The sequence below is a fragment of the Populus trichocarpa genome, chromosome 5 (genome assembly GCF_000002775.5).
Source record: "Populus trichocarpa isolate Nisqually-1 chromosome 5, P.trichocarpa_v4.1, whole genome shotgun sequence".
In the NCBI taxonomy this organism is placed as follows: domain Eukaryota; kingdom Viridiplantae; phylum Streptophyta; class Magnoliopsida; order Malpighiales; family Salicaceae; genus Populus; species Populus trichocarpa.
The window spans coordinates 2,024,126-2,044,392 of record NC_037289.2 but is presented as its reverse complement, the minus strand read 5'-3'; the positions used below and the strand labels follow the sequence as shown (position 1 = coordinate 2,044,392).

At 33.3% G+C, this 20,267-nt stretch overlaps 1 protein-coding gene and 1 long non-coding RNA gene across 2 annotated transcripts in view; one reads left to right on the top strand and one right to left on the bottom strand.

Moving 5' to 3' along the window:
• LOC18098713 (kinesin-like protein KIN-14S) overlaps positions 1-20,267 on the top strand; it is a 120,756-nt gene that overhangs the window by 34,663 nt on the left and 65,826 nt on the right. The window lies entirely within an intron of this gene.
• LOC112327597 (uncharacterized) lies at positions 3,253-7,330 on the bottom strand. The gene is made up of 5 exons (XR_002981958.2): positions 7,089-7,330; positions 6,537-6,872; positions 5,701-5,809; positions 4,329-4,384; positions 3,253-3,518 (listed from the first exon to the last, which is right to left on the bottom strand). It is a non-coding gene; the product is annotated as an uncharacterized LOC112327597 (long non-coding RNA).

The window sequence follows — 20,267 nt, the reverse complement described above, 5'->3', positions numbered from 1 at the left end:
GTTGAAGTAACAAATGTCACAAGTATAAAGCTTATAATCGTTTGTTTTCTTATTGCTTGTTACAGGGAATAATTATCACAAGTATAAAGCTTACTTCTACATATATCAAGCATATAAAAATATGGCTTCCTCTTCTTCTCCCACTGCTCCATACTTGAAGTTCGATGTGTTCCTCAGTTTTAGAGGCAAAGACACCCGCAATAGTTTCACCAGTCATCTTTATCATGCTTTGCAGCGAAACCAAATTGATGCTTACATCAATAATAAACTTGATGGAGGAGAAAAGATCGAGCCTGCCCTCTTGGAAAGGATTGAAGAGTCATGTATTTCGCTAGTCATTTTCTCTGAAAATTATGCAGATTCTACTTTCTGTTTGAGGGAACTCTCCAAGATTCTTGAGTGTATGGAGACCAAACAACAGATGGTTTTACCAGTTTTTTACCGACTTGATCCAAGCCATGTTCAAAATCTGACTGGGAGCTATGGAGATGCACTTTGCAAGCATGAAAGAGATTGCAGTTCTGAAGAAGTACAGAGTTGGAGACATGCTTTGAAAGAAATAGCTAATCTCAAGGGCTGGGATTCAAACGTCATTAAGTAAGTTATTAATCTAGTTACAGCATATTAAACCCCAACTTATTTAACCATTTTGTTCGAGAATCAATGTTGTGTTTGATGTTATGATAAACTTTCTTAGGTTATGACAGCATGTCTTTGTTCTTTATTTATTATGCACTGCTGGGATGAGACCAAGCTAATTCAGGAAATCGTTACTGACATTCAAAAGAAATTGAACCGTGAGCTGTCATCCTCATTTGATTCAAAACGCCTTGTTGGAATGAAATCACGCGTTGAAGACATCGAATCATTACTATCCTTTGGATCAACCGGTGTGCTCATTGTGGGAATCTGGGGGATGGGTGGTATAGGTAAGTCCACAACGGTTGAAACTGTGTATCGTCGAAACTGTAGTAAATTTGAAGGCCATTGCTGTTTCCAAGATGTTAGGGAAGAATCACGGAAGCATGGAGTAGATCATGTACGACAGGAAATTCTTGGCATGGTATTAGAGAAGAATGATCTCAAAATACACGGAAAAGTGCTACCCTCGGCCATTAAGCGAATGCTTCAAAGAAAAAAAGTCCTCATAGTTCTTGATGATGTCAATGATCCACAACATTTAAAATATTTAGTAGGAGAGGATGGTTTGTTTGGCCAAGGAAGTAGAATCATTGTGACAAGTAGAGATAGGCGAGTTCTTGAAAATGCATGTGCTGAAGACAAAATTTACGAGGTTAAAATTTTAGATGAAGACGATGCACTTCGACTCTTCAGCTTTCATGCTTTTAAACAAGATCGTCCCATAGAAGGATATACTGGGCTTTCAAAAACTGTGGTAAGCTGTGTTAAGGGCATTCCATTAGTTCTCGAGGTTTTAGGTGGCAATCTATACAATAAAAGGAGTGTTGAATACTGGGAAAGTAAGGTGGCACAGCTAAGAACAAATGGTGGCGAGGACATTAAGAAACATTTGGAAATGTGCTATCATGAATTAGATCAGACAGAAAAGAAAATATTTCTTGATATAGCATGTTTCTTTGGACGGTGCAAGAAGGATTTTCTCCAACAAACACTAGATCTTGAAGAAAGAAGTGGGATAGATCGTCTCGCTGATATGTGTCTCATAAAAATTGTTCAAGACAAGATCAAGATGCATGATGTGCTCCTAAAACTAGGGAAAAAAATTGTCCTCCAAGAAAACGTTGACCCTAGAGAACGTAGCAGGTTGTGGGAGGCTGATGATATCTATCGTGTATTAACAACTCAGGTAACGTTTCCAAGTGATTTAATTGACTGTTTCTTGACTTTCTTGTTTATAGCTAATTAAGAGATGTAGCCTTGGACAAGAATAAATATCAAGGCCAGTTTCTTCTTCTTCTTCTTCTTTATTTGTTATATATATACTGATTTACACTTTGCTTTTGTTAAATAGGGGACTGGATCAAAAGTGGAAAGCATATCCCTCATCTTGGATGCAACTAAAGAATTGACATTAAATCCTACAGCATTTGAAGGGATGTATAATTTAAGATTGCTCAAAATCTTCTACCCACCTTTCTTAAAGGATCCCTCAAAGGAGCAAATTATGAATCGAAAGAGGGTCGGAATCCACCTTCCAAGAGGGCTTCACTTTCTTTCAAGTGAGCTAAGGTTTCTCTACTGGTATAATTACCCTTTGAAATCCTTTCCATCAATTTTTTTCCCTGAGAAACTTGTTCAACTTGAAATGCCTTGTAGCCAGCTTGAACAACTTTGGAATGAAGGCCAGGTATGCTTTATCATCCTTCTTTATCAAATATAGGACATTTTTGAAATTATTCATAACATTTATCTCTTCTTACATTGCCTCTTTTTTTATATACAGCCACTTGAGCAATTGAAATGTCTTGCTAAGCTTGATCTTAGTGGTTGCTCAAGACTAACAAGTCTACCGAACAACATTTACACGTTAAAATCTCTAAAATCACTTAATCTTAGTGGTTGCTCAAGACTAGCAAGTTTATCAAATAACATTGGTGTGTTAAAATCTCTTGACCAGCTTGATCTTAGTGGTTGTTCAAGACTAGCAAATCTACCAGACAGTATTGGCGCGTTGAAATCTCTTAAATCGCTTAATCTTAATGGTTTCTCAAGACTAGAAGTCTACCAAATAGCATTGGCATGTTGAAATCTCTTGATCAGCTTGATCTTAGTGATTGCTCAAGACTAGCAAGTCTACTAGAGAGTATTGGCGCGTTCAAATTTCTTAAATCGCTTAATCTTAGTGGTTGCTCAGGACTAACAAGTCTACCAGACAAATGTGGCGAGTTAAAATCTCTTAAATTGCTTAAACTTCATGGTTGCTCAGGACTAGCAAGTTTACCAAACAACATTGGCGAGTTAAAATCTCTTACATCGCTTAATCTTAGTGGTTGCTCAGGACTAGCAAGTCTACCGACAGTATTGGAGAGTTAAAATGTAACACTCTGTAATTTAGTACATCCATAAAAGAACTTTGAGCTTTAACTTTTAAAAAAAATGGGTATTTTTTTTTCATCCACCGAACTTATCCGAGACTTGCCGAAATTTCAGTGGAAATTTCGGCAGAGTTTCCTTTATACCTGGAGGTCCCAAGTTACCGACAATCATCCTGTATAGTTATACTCATTTCTCAATCATATCATAATCATGTAGAACCTTAACAACACATCATTCATGGTACATGCCTCACATTTCGCATGCTCATTTCTTTCCCATTAACACACATAATTCATAATAATTGCAAGTAAACAAACTAAGATTACAAATACAAAATAATACATTTTTATGTCTGACACTTAATGTAAAATGAGTACTATTACATATTAAGTCATTTAGTTCCTTAAAGACAAAATACATTAATGTTCATCTTCTTATTCAATCATACAAAAGGAGACTAGAGGACCTAAAACGCTACTCCTGGCGTGAATCTGAAGGACCTGCAATTTCATAATGTATATAATAAATATAGCATAAAAGAAAAATCACACAATACATGCATAAGTAATTAAACATATATTCAACGATATGCAATCATGGTTCCTTGAAATTCTCATTTACCCTTCCATTATTACGTCTCTATTCATCCTTCCTAGAATCATTCAACATTTTCATTTTGTGTCTTGTTTCACCTCACGAGCGCATTTAATTCATTATAATATCTACCATGTGATTTCTCTCCCTCCTACTCTATCTCTTTATATCATTTTCAATCCCAACATCTATTATACCCATTATGGCTTTTCCATATAAGTTGTCAAACTCGTCATGATTTCGGTCCAATTTTAGTTTATAAATATATTCAACTTACAAATTTCTTGTGCCCATTTCGACACATTCCAATGTTTCTTTAGATTTTTAGTAAAATCTCTCATTATCATGGAACCTGCCATCATTTTCACAATATTCACATCCGATCCATCTTCAAATAATGTGAATACCATGCATACATCATTCTATTTAATTCATCAACCTAATCTCATTTGACCACTATAATTAAGGCCAAATTTCATTATCTATCACTATTATTGGCATTTTATTACACTATTATAATTATCACCAAATTCTTATCATGCCAGCAACAACACGAAACCTTAATACAACATATTTACATTATTAGTCATAATTTCTTTGACATCCTCCATGTGCGCAGGACATGATTCTCAAATTATATCAATTACAATTCATTAATTAATTCAAAATACATCATATATATATAGCATTGCATTCCTTAAGTGTATAACACCTACCATGGTTAATGAACTTCTATTCTCATGTCCCAAGCGATACGATATTTGCCTCCATCCTTCACAAGAATTAAATCTTCATCAGTTTCTCTTTTTTTTTCTTCAATAATCCATAACATAAACACAAATTACCATTTTTGTTTAACAATTAGGTATCATCCAACATTCCATTTATAATCTGACAAGTCAGTCATCCTGACAATATTAACACCACACAAGTTTAACTCAAGTTGTATATTCCGATCATTAGAAAACAAAACTAATGCCACTAGCCCATCACCGGGTAACTAGTTCCTCCGCCCATCTTATTCCATAATTTCCAATCAATATCCGCCTCTTCAAGGCCGAACGAATAATCCTATCAAGATGTCAATCCCCATTTCATTAATATTTTTAATTATTCCCTGTTGGAAATATCATTATAATACCTCTCCCCTAAAACTTGGAAGGGAATGCTGACACTAATAAATTTTCATTAGTGTTATTAGTCTCCCATATCAGGATCGGCTAATCAAGTTCATTGTAAACATCAAAATTAATACCACTAATTGATGTTATCGACTATTTCTAACATGAAATAGCCAATCAGATTTTTCTTTCCATAATATCTTGGAATATTTCCGGAAATGTTGATGTCAAGATTCTTGACATCATTAGCTTTCACTTCAGGAATAGCTAGTCAAGTTTCATGTGATTGCCGATATCAACAACACCGGTCGATATCACTAACTATGCTCACCCGAATAGTTAATCAAATCCAGCATCTCTCATTTTCAGGGATGATTATGCCGATGTTAGTAAACCTTACTAACATCATTAGCCTCCGCATTCGGGACCGGCTAATCAAGTTTCGTGTGATTGCCGATATTGACAGCACCAGTCAATATCATTAACTATTCTCACCCGAATAGTTAATCAAGTTCAGCATCCCTCATTTTCAGGGATGATTATGCCGATGTTAGTAAACCTTACTAACATCATTAGCCTCCGCATTCGGGACCGGCTAATCAAGTTTCGTGTGATTGCCGATATTGACAGCACCGGTCAATATCATTAACTATTCTTACCCGAATAGTTAATCAAGTTCAGTATCCCTCGTTTTCAGGGATGATTATGCCGATGTTAGTAAACCTTACTAACATCATTAGCCTCCGCATTCGGGACCGGCTAATCAAGTTCGAGGAATGATCATCAACGAAGTCTATTAGTGTAATTCATATTCTTAACCCAGTCAAGTACTCAAATCCATTTTTAATTTCTCGTTTATTTCACTTTATCCTCTCTCTTTGTGGTTTCACCCATAGACGCAAAGACCAAGAATTTAATAAGTTAGTAAATTAACGCTACGTAAAAAGTGTAGGTATAGAACACCTACCAGCTGCAGAAGCTCAACTCGCTCTTCCTTGTTGTTGTTGTGCCCCTCTTGCAGTCCCTCCTTAAGCTCCTACTATACGAGCTCCTGAGAAGTCGAGTGAATGCTTCTCCTACATTTTTAATATAACATCCTGAATCATTATTGAATCTTCCCGATTTATTCATAATATTCATAAATTCACAAAATCGAATACTTCCGTAAACAATTTCCATGAATGTATTTTATTTTCTTACTTGTCATTTAAATTCATTTACATTAGAATTTATTTACACTAACATTAAACGCCCATTTAATTCAATTTTTCATCAATGATCTTCAATGTCCAAAGGGCATGACTTTTCGTCACCGATTTTCTTTTGTCCCAAGACATTTAATCTATCACCGAACAATGTAATTTAACTTAAATTTCATCAATGACTACACATGCCAAATTTTTTCAAAAGCACACTCAAAATGATTCCTTGTATCATAATTCAACTTACAACATGATTTCCCATTCTAACACAACCAAAGTATTAGTCAATCACTACTCTTTATAGAATTTAACTATATCATCACTCATCAACACATCAAACATGACTCAAACATAACACAAACACAACCATCATCATTAAACCCATTGCCATTATCCTTAGTCCCAAAACATACTTTTTATGCTAAACCTCATATTCTCATTCAATATTTCTCAAACCAAACTTAAAACATCATTCTGTAAATTTAGAATTCAATAAATCCAAACGGTGGAATTATACATCATCATCATTAGAATAACATATCCAAAATTAACATACATCCAACGGTTAAACCTCCCGATATCAGAACAATACTGGACTGACCTGAAATTTGGAGACCTGCTGTTCGGGAAGTACAATTTCTGGTAGGAGTGTTCTTTTCCAATCCAAACCGTTCAGAATTTATATAGCATCTAGATGAACAACATATCTAAAATCCAGACCAATTCAACGGTGAAACGATGATATAACTGCCGACGAACAAAGCTGTCTTGAAGGGTGATTTTCCAGAAATGTTCCTCCGGTGACAGCCCTCAAACGAAGTCTGATATTTGCAATCCCTCCGGTCAGAATGTAGGTGACATTGAGTATAATAACATATCCAAAAATCAATCTAATCCAACGGTGCAAAGTCAAAATATGGCTGCCAAAGTTCCTGCCCTGTTGCAATCCCAAAACCCATAGTTTCAAATCAATTTATTCCTTCTATTTTTCAGCAAATCAAGCCATTATCATGCAATTAATCTTGAAATTCACATGAACAATTACTCCCCCAAAATATTTACATGAACCCTAGAATTTTAAACTTGGAGGTTTTCTTCTCCTCATGCAAGAACAAGAGAGAAAAACAAAATTACTAAAGGGTATGTTGCTTACCTTTGCTACTTTAACTTATTTCAATGAATTCTTGCAAAAATTTACAAAAATCATGTCCTCCTCTTCCAATTTCCAGCTTCTTCACTTTGTTTCTCTCAAGCTCTATAACTCTCTAAGTTGTCATTTAATTTGTTTTCTTGGATATAATCCTCCTAAGCACACTCCCTTTTGATTTAGCTTGAAGAAATGAAGAGAAAATGAAGAAAATGAGACAAAACATATGGTCTCCCTCCTGTTTTTCCATTTGCAGAGGACGTGCTCTGTTTTTAAAGAGAGGAGAGGAGAGTATTTGTTTTGATAAAATTACAAAAATACCCTTATTAATGCCCCTTGTGTCACCTTCTTCAATTTACCCGATTTTCAGTGCTCTCGTAAATCCTTTCCATACTCAGATTGACACGAAATTTGAACCTAATATAAAATAATATGTCTAGAGATTCCTTATAAAATTTCAGCACAATCCAACGGTCGGATTGAGATATATCATCGATACCGTAAAACTAGACAATCAATGTCTTTTACGCTAAAATCTGAATTTCATGCATTAATTTATTTACTTAGATCCTCGTGACATTTCCCTTTAATTTATACTCAATAAATTCAATATTACCACATTTATCATTAATTTGTCAAAATACGAGTTTTGACCGGGGTTTACATATCTTCTAGTTGTTTTTTTTATTATTATTCTTTTATCCATTGAAACTCGTCACTGGTTTCGCTAACGTTACAAGTTTTAAACTAAAAATCATGACTCTCTTTTCAACTTCAACAATATTTTTAAATTTGTTTATGGAGATCATTCTCTCTCTCACATGACACATTTATTGTCATTCCTTCTATTTATTCATTTCTTTCATACCGAATATCCATTACTCATCGAAACGTCATTACTTCGATCCTATGTGTTGTTTTTTTTCTTATTATTATTATTATTATTATTATTATTATTATTATTTATTTTTATTTACGGGGGTTTACATAAAATGCCTTGCTAAGCTTCACCTTACTGGTTGCTCAGCACTAGCAAGTCTACCAGACAGCATTGATAGGTTGAAATGTCTTGATACGCTTCATCTTAGTGGTTGCTCAAGACTAGCAACTCTACCCGACAGTATTGGAGGGTTGAAATGCCTTGCTAAGCTTCACCTTACTGGTTGCTCAGGATTAGCAAGTCTACCAGATAGCATTGACAAGTTGAAATGTCTTGATACACTTCATCTTAGTGGTTGCTCAGGACTAGCAAGTCTACCAAACAGCATTGACAGGTAGAATTATCTTATTGTGCTTAATCTTTGTGGTTTCTCAAGACTAGCAAGTCTACCAAACAACATTGGCGAGTTGAAATCTCTTAAATTGCTTCATCTTAGTGGTTGCTCAAGACTAGCAAGTCTACCAGATAGAATTGACGAGTTGAAATCTCTTAAATCGCTTAATTTTAATGGTTGCTGAGGACTAGTAAGTCTACCAGACAGAATTGGCGAGTTGCAATCTCTTGAATGGCTTAATCTTCATGGTTGCTCAGGACTAGCAAGTCTACCAGACAGAATTGTCGAGTTGAAATCTCTTAAATCCCTTAATCTTAATGGTTGCTCGGGACTAGAAAGTTTACCAGACAGCATTGGCGGGTTGAGATGTCTTACTATGCTTAATCTTAGTGGTTGCTTAAAACTAGCAAGTCTACCTGACAGCATTGGCGCGTTGAAATGGCTTTATGCGCTTCACCTTACTGGTTGCTTAGGACTAAAAAGTCTACCAGACAGCATTGGCGAGTTGAACCGTCTTACTACGCTCGATCTCAGTGGTTGCTTAAAACTAGCAAGTCTTCCAAACAACATCATTGATCTTGAATTTAAAGGACTTGACAAACAGCATTGTTATATGCTGAGTGGATTCCAGAAAGTAGAAGAAATTGCATCATCCACCTATAAATTGGGCTGCCATGAATTTTTAAATTTGGGAAATTCTCGTGTGTTAAAAACTCCAGAGAGATTAGGCTCTTTGGTGTCGCTAACACAATTAAGATTATCTCAGATTGATTTCGAGAGGATACCTGCAAGCATCAAGCAACTTACTAAGCTAAGTAAACTCTATTTAGATGATTGCAAGCGGCTTCAATGTTTACCAGAGCTTCCATCAACTCTACAAGTTTTAATCGCATCAGGTTGCATCTCTCTAAAATCTATAGCAAGTACATTCATGCAAGGTGATAGAGAATATAAAGCTGTTTCTCAGGAATTCAATTTCTCTGAATGCCTCCAACTGGATCAGAATTCACACACTAGAATTGTGGGTGCTGCCCATTTACGAATTCGACGCATGGCAACATCATTGTTTTATCAGGTGAATTCTTCCTCCCTCGATCTTGATTTCTTTAAAGAAAAAAATCACGATAATTTTTTATATGCATCTCACATTCTCACTCTCTTCGGTGCAGGAATATCATGTTAAGCCATTAAAAGAAGTCCGGTTGTGTATTCGTGGGTCGGAAGTCCCGGAGTGGTTCAGTTATAAAAATAGAGAAGGATCGTCAGTAAAAATCCAGCAACCAGCTCATTGGCATCGTCGCTTCACTTTATGCGCTGTTGTTTCATTTGGCCAAAGCGGGGAAAGGCGTCCTGTTAATATTAAATATGAATGCCATTTGATAAGCAAAGATGGAACCCAGATTGATCTCAGTTCCTACTACTACGAAATATATGAAAAAAAGGTGAGGAGTTTATGGGAAAGGGAGCATGTGTTCATTTGGAGTGTCCACTCTAAGTGCTTTCAAGGAGGCCTCATTTCAATTCAAATCACCGTGGGGAACTACTGATGTGGTGGTTGGGTGTGGAGTCCATCCACTGTTTGTCAACGAGCTTGAGCAACCATACCCTAAAATTGATGGAAAATGCTTGACGAACTCTTCATCATCTTGTATTTGAAAGGGCAACTTAATGCTATGGTTTCGCTCGTTGGCACTGGTAGCTCGTCTTCTCCTCTTCTTTTTCCATACAAATATGAAACAACTGATCAATTGGATTGCATCAAACATGAAACCAAATAGTCTTATGAATTAGAGATGAAAAGTTTTCTATTTACCAAGTTTTCTGGGCTTTTATAGGATAAATAAGTTATTGTCTTGAAATACTTGTCGGAATATAAATTTTTTAAAAAAAGAATTATCAGATATTATCGTGTGATGAACATTCAATCCATTTCTTCGCAAGTAAAATTTTATTTCTTAATAAAATAAACTGGATTAGTATATTACCTATCTCATATGTAATTATTTTATTTTATTTTATTATAACAACTTTTACCTGCAAAGATATTTTTTCTATTTGATAAAAAATAAAATATCTGCATGGAGACTAAAAAATCACACCAGTTTTACTTTGTCAATTAAATAGTATATTAAAAAGCTTTGAGAGTACGTTACAAATAATATTTTTTAAAAAATTAGTTTTTTATTTAAAATTATTTTTTTATATATTTTAGATCGTTTTTTATATGTTAATATTAAGAATAATTTTTTAAAAAATAAAAAATATTATCTTAATATATTTTTAAATAAAAAATATTAAAAAAAACTGCGTACTACCATGAAACAAATCCACCTGTCATTTTTGAACAACCCATGTGGTTTACATCATCCACCATTAATAACCTGTCTCGATGATTATGAATTTATTTTTCTAGTTATATTAAAATTGTCATTATCATATAGTTTTGATGAAATTCTGATTTTTTTTTCATCTCCTAATTTTAAAGTACGGCACTTGAAAACTAACATTTTTAGCCAACTGTGCTATTTCTTTTTATACCTGTGCTGGTTTCCAATTTATTTTTTTATATATATATAATGTCTTAATTTTATTTCAAAGGAAAGTCGGCAAGAAAAGCCACGTCCAATCTAACTTTCTGAATCACAACTCACAGCGCTAGAAGGCATCGGGAACGGAAGTGCCAAGAGCTCGGCTTCTGCAGGAAAGTCACGGCCCACAGGTGGCAATATTGAAGAGATCATGAGAGACGATCATAAAACATTGAATAGCTAGCCAGCAAAAGGAGACCCAAAGAGCAAGTCTAATGGACATCACAGAGGTGAATGTTCTTGGCTGCAAGCAATCAGTTTGTTTGTTCATCCTTAGTCAACTGGATGGTCATGATCCGGTCTCATCCTGATCCACCCCATTTCAAGTTTAATACCATAATTTATGTTTTCACCATACGAATTTAAAAGGGTAAAATTTATTTGTACAGTATACATTGTTCATTGCTTGACATGCAACGAAAGCTTGTAAAATATTAATGAATATTTGATTAAAAAAAAAACAAAAATAAGAGTAATAATTTAGAGACAAACTTGCTGAGTGCTGCCATGAGCATATGTTGAGGGACAGCGAGAGTAGCTTCTGTATCTGAGGTTCCACTGAGCATCAGCACGACTCCTTACAGCTCAGCAAACTTTTTATAGCTTCAAAGATGAAGATAGTATTCTGCACATGAAAAGTCTGCAGCCCATCAAGCGGAAAAGGCGCATCCACCGACGATTTCCCCGATAAAAGTTCACCAATATGAAATAGAACAAAATAATAATAATAATTATCAATTGGATATATTTATCCTCCTACTTTAACATGATTCTTAACTAGGTCCCGAACAAAATAATTATTATTATCAATTGGTATAAATGACATCATTAATTAAGGGGGGTTCTAAGGTCCTCATAAAAGACAAATGGGTTTGGTAGGTTAACTCGGATTATTTTTTATTTTTTTTTAATTTTCAATTTCATCTTTCAACACTTGATTGATTGAGAATTTGGCTTTATATTTATTTATTTATTTTCTATGGGTTATTGTGGTCTCAAGATTCAAGTCACAAGTTTTGCGGGTTAGTAAGGTTGGCTCAAGTTTTTTTTTGTTCTTTTTTAATTGAATTTTTTTCATTTTCATTATTCAATATTTGGGTTAATTGAGAATTTGACTTCATATTTTTATTTTATTTATATATATATATTTATCTTGGTCTCATAATCTGAGTTTGGCAAGTTAACTTGGGTTGACTCGGGATATTTTTTTCAATTTAATTCTTCAACATTAGGTTGATTGAGAATTGTGTTTTGTAATTTTTTTTCTATAGGGTTACCAAGGTCTCATGACCCAAGTTGATGGTTAGCTTGGTTGTCTCGAGTTTTTTTTTTTGTTCTTTTTAAATGCATTTTTTTTCAATTTCATCCAATAATATTGGGTTAATTGGAAATTAGGCTTCATGATTCATTTTGGTTTGCTTTCTATAAAGATATTTCAACCTCATGACTCGAGCCACAGGTTTGGTTGGTTAACTCGAGTTGTTTTTTTCGTGTTTTTTGTTAATTGTTTTTTCTTTTTTACAATTTTCTTCTTCAAGATTGGGTTGATTGAAAATTTGATTTTTTAATTTTGATCTAACCAGCATTGTAGCGTGGGAAATTATCTAGTATTAACTATAAACTAAAGGAGAAGATGTTTTTACTGTACCCCTCCTCACAAAACACTATTCATTGGAATAATGATTTGCTTCTTTTTTTTTCTTCTTTTTCAATCAATGTTTTTTTTTTTAATTTCATCCTTTAATATTAAATTTGTTTTTTTATTGAGTTATCTCACTCTCATGACACATATCGTTAGTTTGACGGCTTAACCCGATTGACTTAGGCTTTTTTATTAATTTTTTTTCGATTTCATCCTTTAATATTGGATTGATTGGAAATTAGACTTCATGATTATTTCATTCTTTAATACTAGGTTGATTGGAAATTAAACTTCATGATTTGCTTTGTTTACTTTCTATTGTGTTATTCCGTCCTCATAACCCAAAAATAGTATTTAACGAGTTAATCCGAGTTGACTCAAATAGTTTTTTTTCTCTTGTTTTAATTATTATTTTTTTTATTTTATCATTCATCATTGAGTCGGTTAGAAATTAAGTTTTGTAATTTATTTTGATTTTTTTATATGGGGATATCTTGGTCTTACAATTAAGGTCACGGGTTTTGGTATTTTAACACTGGTTGAATTGAGTTATTTTTTTTATTTTCTTTCTAAGAGATTATCTTGATTTGATGACCTAAATCACGAGTCTTTCAACATTAGATTTGCTTTTTATTAGGTTATTCTCGTCTCATGACCTAAATCGCTAATTTGACGAGTTAACTCACCTTTTACCTTCCATAAGGGCTTCACTTTCTTTCAAGTGAGCTAAGGTTTCTCTATTGGTATAATTAGTGATGTTACCCATTTTTAGGTTCCCCACAAAAAATGAAAATACAAAACTCCAATGACCAAATCGAAAATATGCATTTGTAATAAGAAAACGGTGTCGTTTCAGAGGCACTATTCATTCTCTTCTTCAGGAGCCGTTTCAACAGACAGAGGAATTGATTCAGCAACAAAAGCCGCAGATTGCTTCAGTTATGGGGAGCGTTTCACAGCTAATGCATGCCGGCCGTTACTATTTTCATGCAATAACGCATGCATCCTCTGGCTATAAAAGCCAGAGGATAGACCGAGCCGAGAGGAAAAAGGGAGGAGGAAGGGAGAAAAGACATAAAAAAAAGAAGGAGACAGTGAGGAGAACGAGAGAGCAGAAAGAAGAAGAGGAAGGGAGAGAAGAGGCAAAAAGAAAACGGGGAGAACAGAGGAGGAGAGAAGAAGTCAGTGGACGAGGACGACATCACCATCAACTTCCGCTTCTCCAGAACCAGGAACCAGACCGAGCAAGACAGCGGGTGGCATCATAGCTTCTTCCCAGAATACCAGCGACAAGCTTAGGAGAGATTTCTCCCAGCAGCAGCTGTGAACCAGGTAAGCTTTTCATTCCTTTTCCTTCCATTTATAATTGCACAAATATTGTGCAGTTGCAATTTAATTACTTTGTGGCTGTAGCAGGCGTGCGTGAATTGTTCACACACGCTTGCGTTTAAAAGCCAGTCGGATCACTGGCTTGGGCCAGTGACCCGACCAGGCTTGCTGGGTCCAGCCCAGCCACATGGGCCGGGCTGGGCCCAGCCCCAAAAAAAAATTCTTCAAAAGGTATTTCAAAAATATCCGTGATTTTTTTGTAAAGTTTTTACTGCATTTTGATCAATATCGGTTTGTATTTTTATACTGTAAAGATACAAATCCGGTATTAAAATACCACGTTTTCGTCCAGACATAAAAAAAAATGTTTTGTTTTCATGCATACGGCCAAGTCTCTCAAAAATAAAAAAATCATATTGTATTTTCATACAACAAAGAAAATTTCAAAAAATATGTATAGCATGCATTTTGGCTTTAATAACCAGTTTATTAAAGTCACGAGAACTAGGCCAATATTTCAAAAATTCTAAAAATTTTTATTTTGTTTACTTTTAATATCGGGGGTTATGATCTTATACGTAAGACGTGTTCCGGATATTAAAATTTTCTTTGTTGGCATTAGACCGATTAGGTTTTACCCGATAAGATAAGGATCTCTTTACCGAAGAGAACTTTTTCTTAAGCCATAGACGGACCAACAAATAAAAAGCACGACATGACTTTATATTTTATCAGACAATAAAACAATGCAGCTTACCTTAGGTAGGACATATTTGGGGTGCTAATACCTTCCCTTTACGCAACCAGTCTCCGTACCCGATCTCTGAGACCAGTTAGGGTTCCTAGTGACCAAAATACTAGATGGTGACTCCCAATTCATTTTTCCACTAATAAAAGACATGAATTCCTTGTCTCCACACATTTGTCACATAAGATTAGATTTTGAGGGTGGATGTTTTCGCCGCGACGCCGCACCCGTGCGACAATTACCATTTGAAATCCTTGCAATCAAATGTTTTCCCTTGGAAACTTGTTCTACTTGAAATGTCTTTGTAGCCCGCTTGAACAACTTTGGAATGAAGGCCAAGTATGCTTTAGCATCAACTTAGGATTTGTGGTAACTCAATTTTGGATTTTCTAAAATTTTCTTATAATTTTTTTATATGTCATTTTATTTCTATTTTTATTCATAAAAAAAATTAAGAAAAATTTTAAAATTTAAGAATATATTTTTCTCGAATCAACTTTCATTTTCCAATCAAAACCAAATTTATCAGGTCAAACTATGTCAACCAAGATAAAAAAAAAAAAAAAGGAGTTTTGGGCCGTCTCATGTCAAAACCGTCATTTTCAGTCAAACTCAAGCCCACCGAGTCAATATAGGTCAAACCATATTGACCAGGGTAAAAATGAGTTGTAGATCGTTTTGGGTCAAAACTATCATTTTCAATCAAACCAGACTCATTAGGATAACTTTCATATAATTTAATTTTAAATCAAAGTCAGGCAAAAAGTTAGTTTTCAAGGTTTGTTTTTTTCTCAATTTTTTTTTTAATTTCATCCTTGAATTTGTTTACATGACAACGGGACGCCTTTGAACTTTAATTTTAAACTTGAGTTAGGTAAGAAGTCGGATCAAGAAAATTCAAAGTTGACTTGCTAGATCAAGTTTAATAAAAATATCAAGTAGTTTTCTAGGACCTGAATATTTTTTATTATATTAAAAAAAAATTATACAACCTACAGCAAACTAATAATATTTAGAAGACTTTTGAGTCAAATTCGGTGCTGTAGAACTGTAGACATTTGTATTTTATATTGAAATTGTTTTGACTGAAAAAGGTTATTTTGATTTTAATGAATTTTCAGGAGAAACTATTAATTCGGAGGAGGAGAGCGTATCAAATAGAATTCGACAAGTTTCCCCATCTCAGGGGCCAACACCGCCCATTTTGCAGAAAATTATCAATTTAAGTGATAAAATTCAGGTACTTATTTTGAACTTTGGTGGTGTTGGGTATCGTATAGATGACTTGAAAAGACTTGGTTTTAGTTGTAGAATTCAGGCAATTTTAAATTTCGTTGTTTTAGCTAGTAAATTAGGATTTTGCATTATTGTGTTGATGGGGGTATTGATTTGTTATCTTTCTTTGAATTTAATTGTTGTTGTTTTATAATTTGAAGAAAGAACACTCAAATCTCTCTAATCAAGTAAAGACTGTCAAGGATTCCTTTCTTGACCCCAATATTTTAGACACCCTTCAAAAACTCGGTGAGTATCCAATAGTGAAACTAATTTATTTCTTCTTTTCATTTTTTATTTTTTTAGAGGGGTTTGGTTTTGATAGTTTACTAGTTGAAATATTGGTCAGGTAATGAATATGAACTTCTTAAAAAGAAGTATCTACAAGAGTTGTCTGAGAGGAAGAGGCTTTACAATGAGGTGATTGAGCTTAAAGGGAATATTAGGGTCTTCTGTAGATGCAGACCACTAAATCAAGTCGAAATAACAAATGGTTCGAGCTATGTAGTTGATAGTTTACTTGTTGAAATATTGGTCATGTAATGAATATGAACTTCTTAAAAAGAAGTATCTACAAGAGTTGTCTGAGAGGAAGAGGCTTTACAATGAGGTGATCGAGCTTAAAGGGAATATTAGGGTCTTCTGTAGATGCAGACCACTAAATCAAGTCGAAATAACACATGGTTGGAACTATGTAGTTGATAGTTTACTTGTTGAAATATTGGTCAGGTAATGAATACGAACTTCTTAAAAAGAACTATCTACAAGAGTTGTCTGAGAGGAAGAACACTCAAATATTATTCAAAACTTTATTTTTTTTATTTATACTTTTTTAAATTAAGAATTGAGTTATGACATAGATAGTTGCAAGTTTATTTTGAGGAAGAACACTCAAATATTATTTTAACTTTATTTTTTTTATTGTTACTTTTTTAAAAACTTTCTTATTTGCCACGTGAGTATGATCAAAACTTTTAGTAGTTATTGCAAGTTTTGCTAAAAAATGTTTGATGGTTTTGTTTTTATAATGTGTTCTTCTCGCTCTCTCTCTCTCTAAACAGTTAGGTGGCAGCATTAAATCTTTTTTAAATTAAGAATTAGTCTCTTTCTTGCTGCTTAGGAAAAAAGGAAAAGAAATAAGAACTGATTTTGAATGATCAAGTTCTCAATGGGATCATTGTTCCACAAGAACAATATGCTGTCTCTGCTACATGCAAAGCATCAGTTCCATATTCTGATTTTAACAAAGGAAAGAGCAAAGAATAGAAGCCATCGTCTCAACAAGTTTTTCAGTGAAAAACTAAAACACCATTCACTTGTGTGGAAGATGTTTCCACAATAAATTTGGTGATTCAATCCACAACAGCTTCGAACGGGCTGGTGGCAAGTTCATCTTAACGCCTGGGATTTTTTCGATGCTTTAACTCATCGTGGCCAGTGGGACATCCTACTTTTTGACTAATTTATACACCCAGCTAGCGTTTAACATCAACAATTGATAAGAAATTGGCATGCCACTCTCTCATCAATTATTCAAGATATGATAGAGGAGATAAGAAAACGATTGCTATTATCGACAGTCTTCCTCTCCAGTCTCTGTCTCAACTAAAAATAGTTTAAGCAAAAGTCATGTTAATTCCCAGTAATCCAATCAACTGCTTTCGAGTTCTCCTAATTATTTAAGACAATTTCTTATCATTTTAAATTTAATTAATATTATTGTTTTAAGTATCAACAATTATTGTTTTTTATCTGTTCATAAACAATAATATAACAAAGGCTAGAGTGTGAGTGGATGTATCGCAACCTGTCAATAACTTCAAGCCACAAAATTTTAATTTAAACCAAAACGCAACATCTTATATGATTTAAGACTCAGTCGTAAAAAGGACATGTTAATTAGTAACGAGATTAAAGAGTGTCAATGTTATTAAAGGACACGTGCAATTAAAGCTCATGTTCAAGCTCACGATATACTTTTTGAGAGTTAGCTAGCCACGAGTTTGACCTACCAACCAGATGGCCATACTCCTTGACGAGCCTAATCAGTCATAAATAATGTAGTTTTTAATTTAAAAATGATAAATTATGAGGAAAATTTGAAAATAAAATAAAAAATAAATAAAATTTAAAATAATTTAAAATATGTGATCAATTCTTAAACAAAAACGAGAATGGTATATCACAGTGTTAATGTAAACTTTGATTAAAAATCAATAATGTTAATATGAAACAACAATAAGTCTTTAAATGAACTAAATAATAAAAAGATAAAATAAATATATTTTCAAATAAAAAAATGATCCTGAGAATTTAATAGAATAATACGATTTATGCAAGAATGACACAAGAAAAACTCGGATTTTGATGTAAAATCACTTATAAATTAGTTTTACTTTATTGAACATAACTTTCAATCTAATTATTAGATCAAGATAAAATTTTATGAGAAATCTTTTACTATATTATTTTATTATAACTTAAAATTTTAGATTAAGTTGAGAAAAATTGTACAAGAATGTCAGCAGCATTCGGACAAAAAAAAAAAACATATAAACTTATGAATAGTATTTTTGTAAATAAACTAGATGAGCTGGAAATTTCAGTTTCTTCTTCTCCTGGGCAATCCCTACAGAAGAAGTTGTCCTTTTTTGTATTGTGCTTCTCACATGTCTTGAGAAAAGGGTTATTCTCCATCACTTATTACTACAATCTCTTATATCAAACACTTTTTCTTGATCCCCCCCTCAAAGAAGTAGCTCCTCCTTACTAGAAAATTAATTGTGAATTTTGAACATTATCGGCTATGTATGGATGTATATAATGAGGTTTTTTTTTCTTTTTAGATGCATTTGTTTTTCATTTACTTCTATTAATATTAGGTTAATTGAAAATTAGGTTTCATAATTAATTTTGGTTTGTTTTCTATGAAGATATCCCGACCTCATGCTCGAGTCACGGGTTTGGTTGGTTTACTCAGGTTGACTCGAGTGGTTTTTTCATGTTTTTTGTTAATTGTTTTTTTTTTAAATTTTTTTTTAACGTTAGGTTGATTGAGAATTGAGTTTGATAATTTTGATCTGACCAACAATTTTTTATTTTTTTAATAGATTTTTTCCCTCAATTTTATTGATTGAGAATTTAGCTTCATATTTTTTTATTTGTTTTCTATGGGGTTATCGTGATCTCAAGATCCAGGTCACAAGTTTTGCGGGTTAACAAACTGGTTGGCTCAAGTTTTTTTGGGTCCTTTTTTAATTGAGTATTTTTTCATTTTTATCCTTCAGCATTGGATTGATTGAGAATTTGACTTTATATTTTTATTTGATTTTTTTCTATAGATTTATTTCAGTCTCATAATCCGAGTTTGACAAGTTAACCCGAGTTGACTTAGGATATTTTTTTAATTTATTTTTTTCAATTGAATCCTTCAATGTTAGGTTGATTGAAAATTATACTTTGTAATTTTTTTTCTATAGGGTTACCATGGTTTCATGTCCCGAGTTGACGATTAGCTTGGTTGCCTCAAGATTTTTTATGTTCTTTTTAAATGCATTTATTTTTCAATTTCATCCATTAATATTGGGTTAATTAGGAATTAGGCTTCATAATTCATTTCAGTTTGTTTTCTATAAAGATATCCTAACCTCATGACTCGAGTCATGATTTGATCGGTTAACTCGGGTTGACTCGAGTTGTTTTTTCAGGTTTTTTGTTAAATTTTTTTTAGAATTTTTTTTTCAATATTAGGTTGATTAGGAATTGAGATTTCTAATTTTCATTTCCATCCATTAATATTGGGTTAATTGAGAATTAAACTTCATAATTCATTTCGGTTTGTTTTCTATGAAGATATCCCGACCTCATGACTCGAGTCACGGGTTTGGTTGGTTAACTCAGGTTGACTCGAGTGGTTTTTTTATGTTTTTTGTTAATTTTTTTTTTTACAATTTTTTTTTTAATATTAGGTTGATTAAGAATTGAGTTTTCAATATTAGGCAATTATCTAGTATTAACTTTAAACTAAAAGAGAAGAGGTTTTTACTATACCCTTCGTCACTAAGCACTATTCATTGGAATAATGATTTGCTTCTTTTTTTCTATGCTTTTTTTTTCAATCAATTTTTTTTTTAATTTCATCCTTTAATATTAGATTATTTTTTTATTGAGTTGTTTCACTTTTATGCTACAGATTGCTGGTCTAATGGGTTAACCCGGTTGACTCAATTGTTTTTTTCAATTTCATCATTTAATATTGGGTTGATCTGAAATTAGACATTATTATTTGTTTTGTTAACTTTCTATTGTGTTATTTTAGCCTCATGGCCA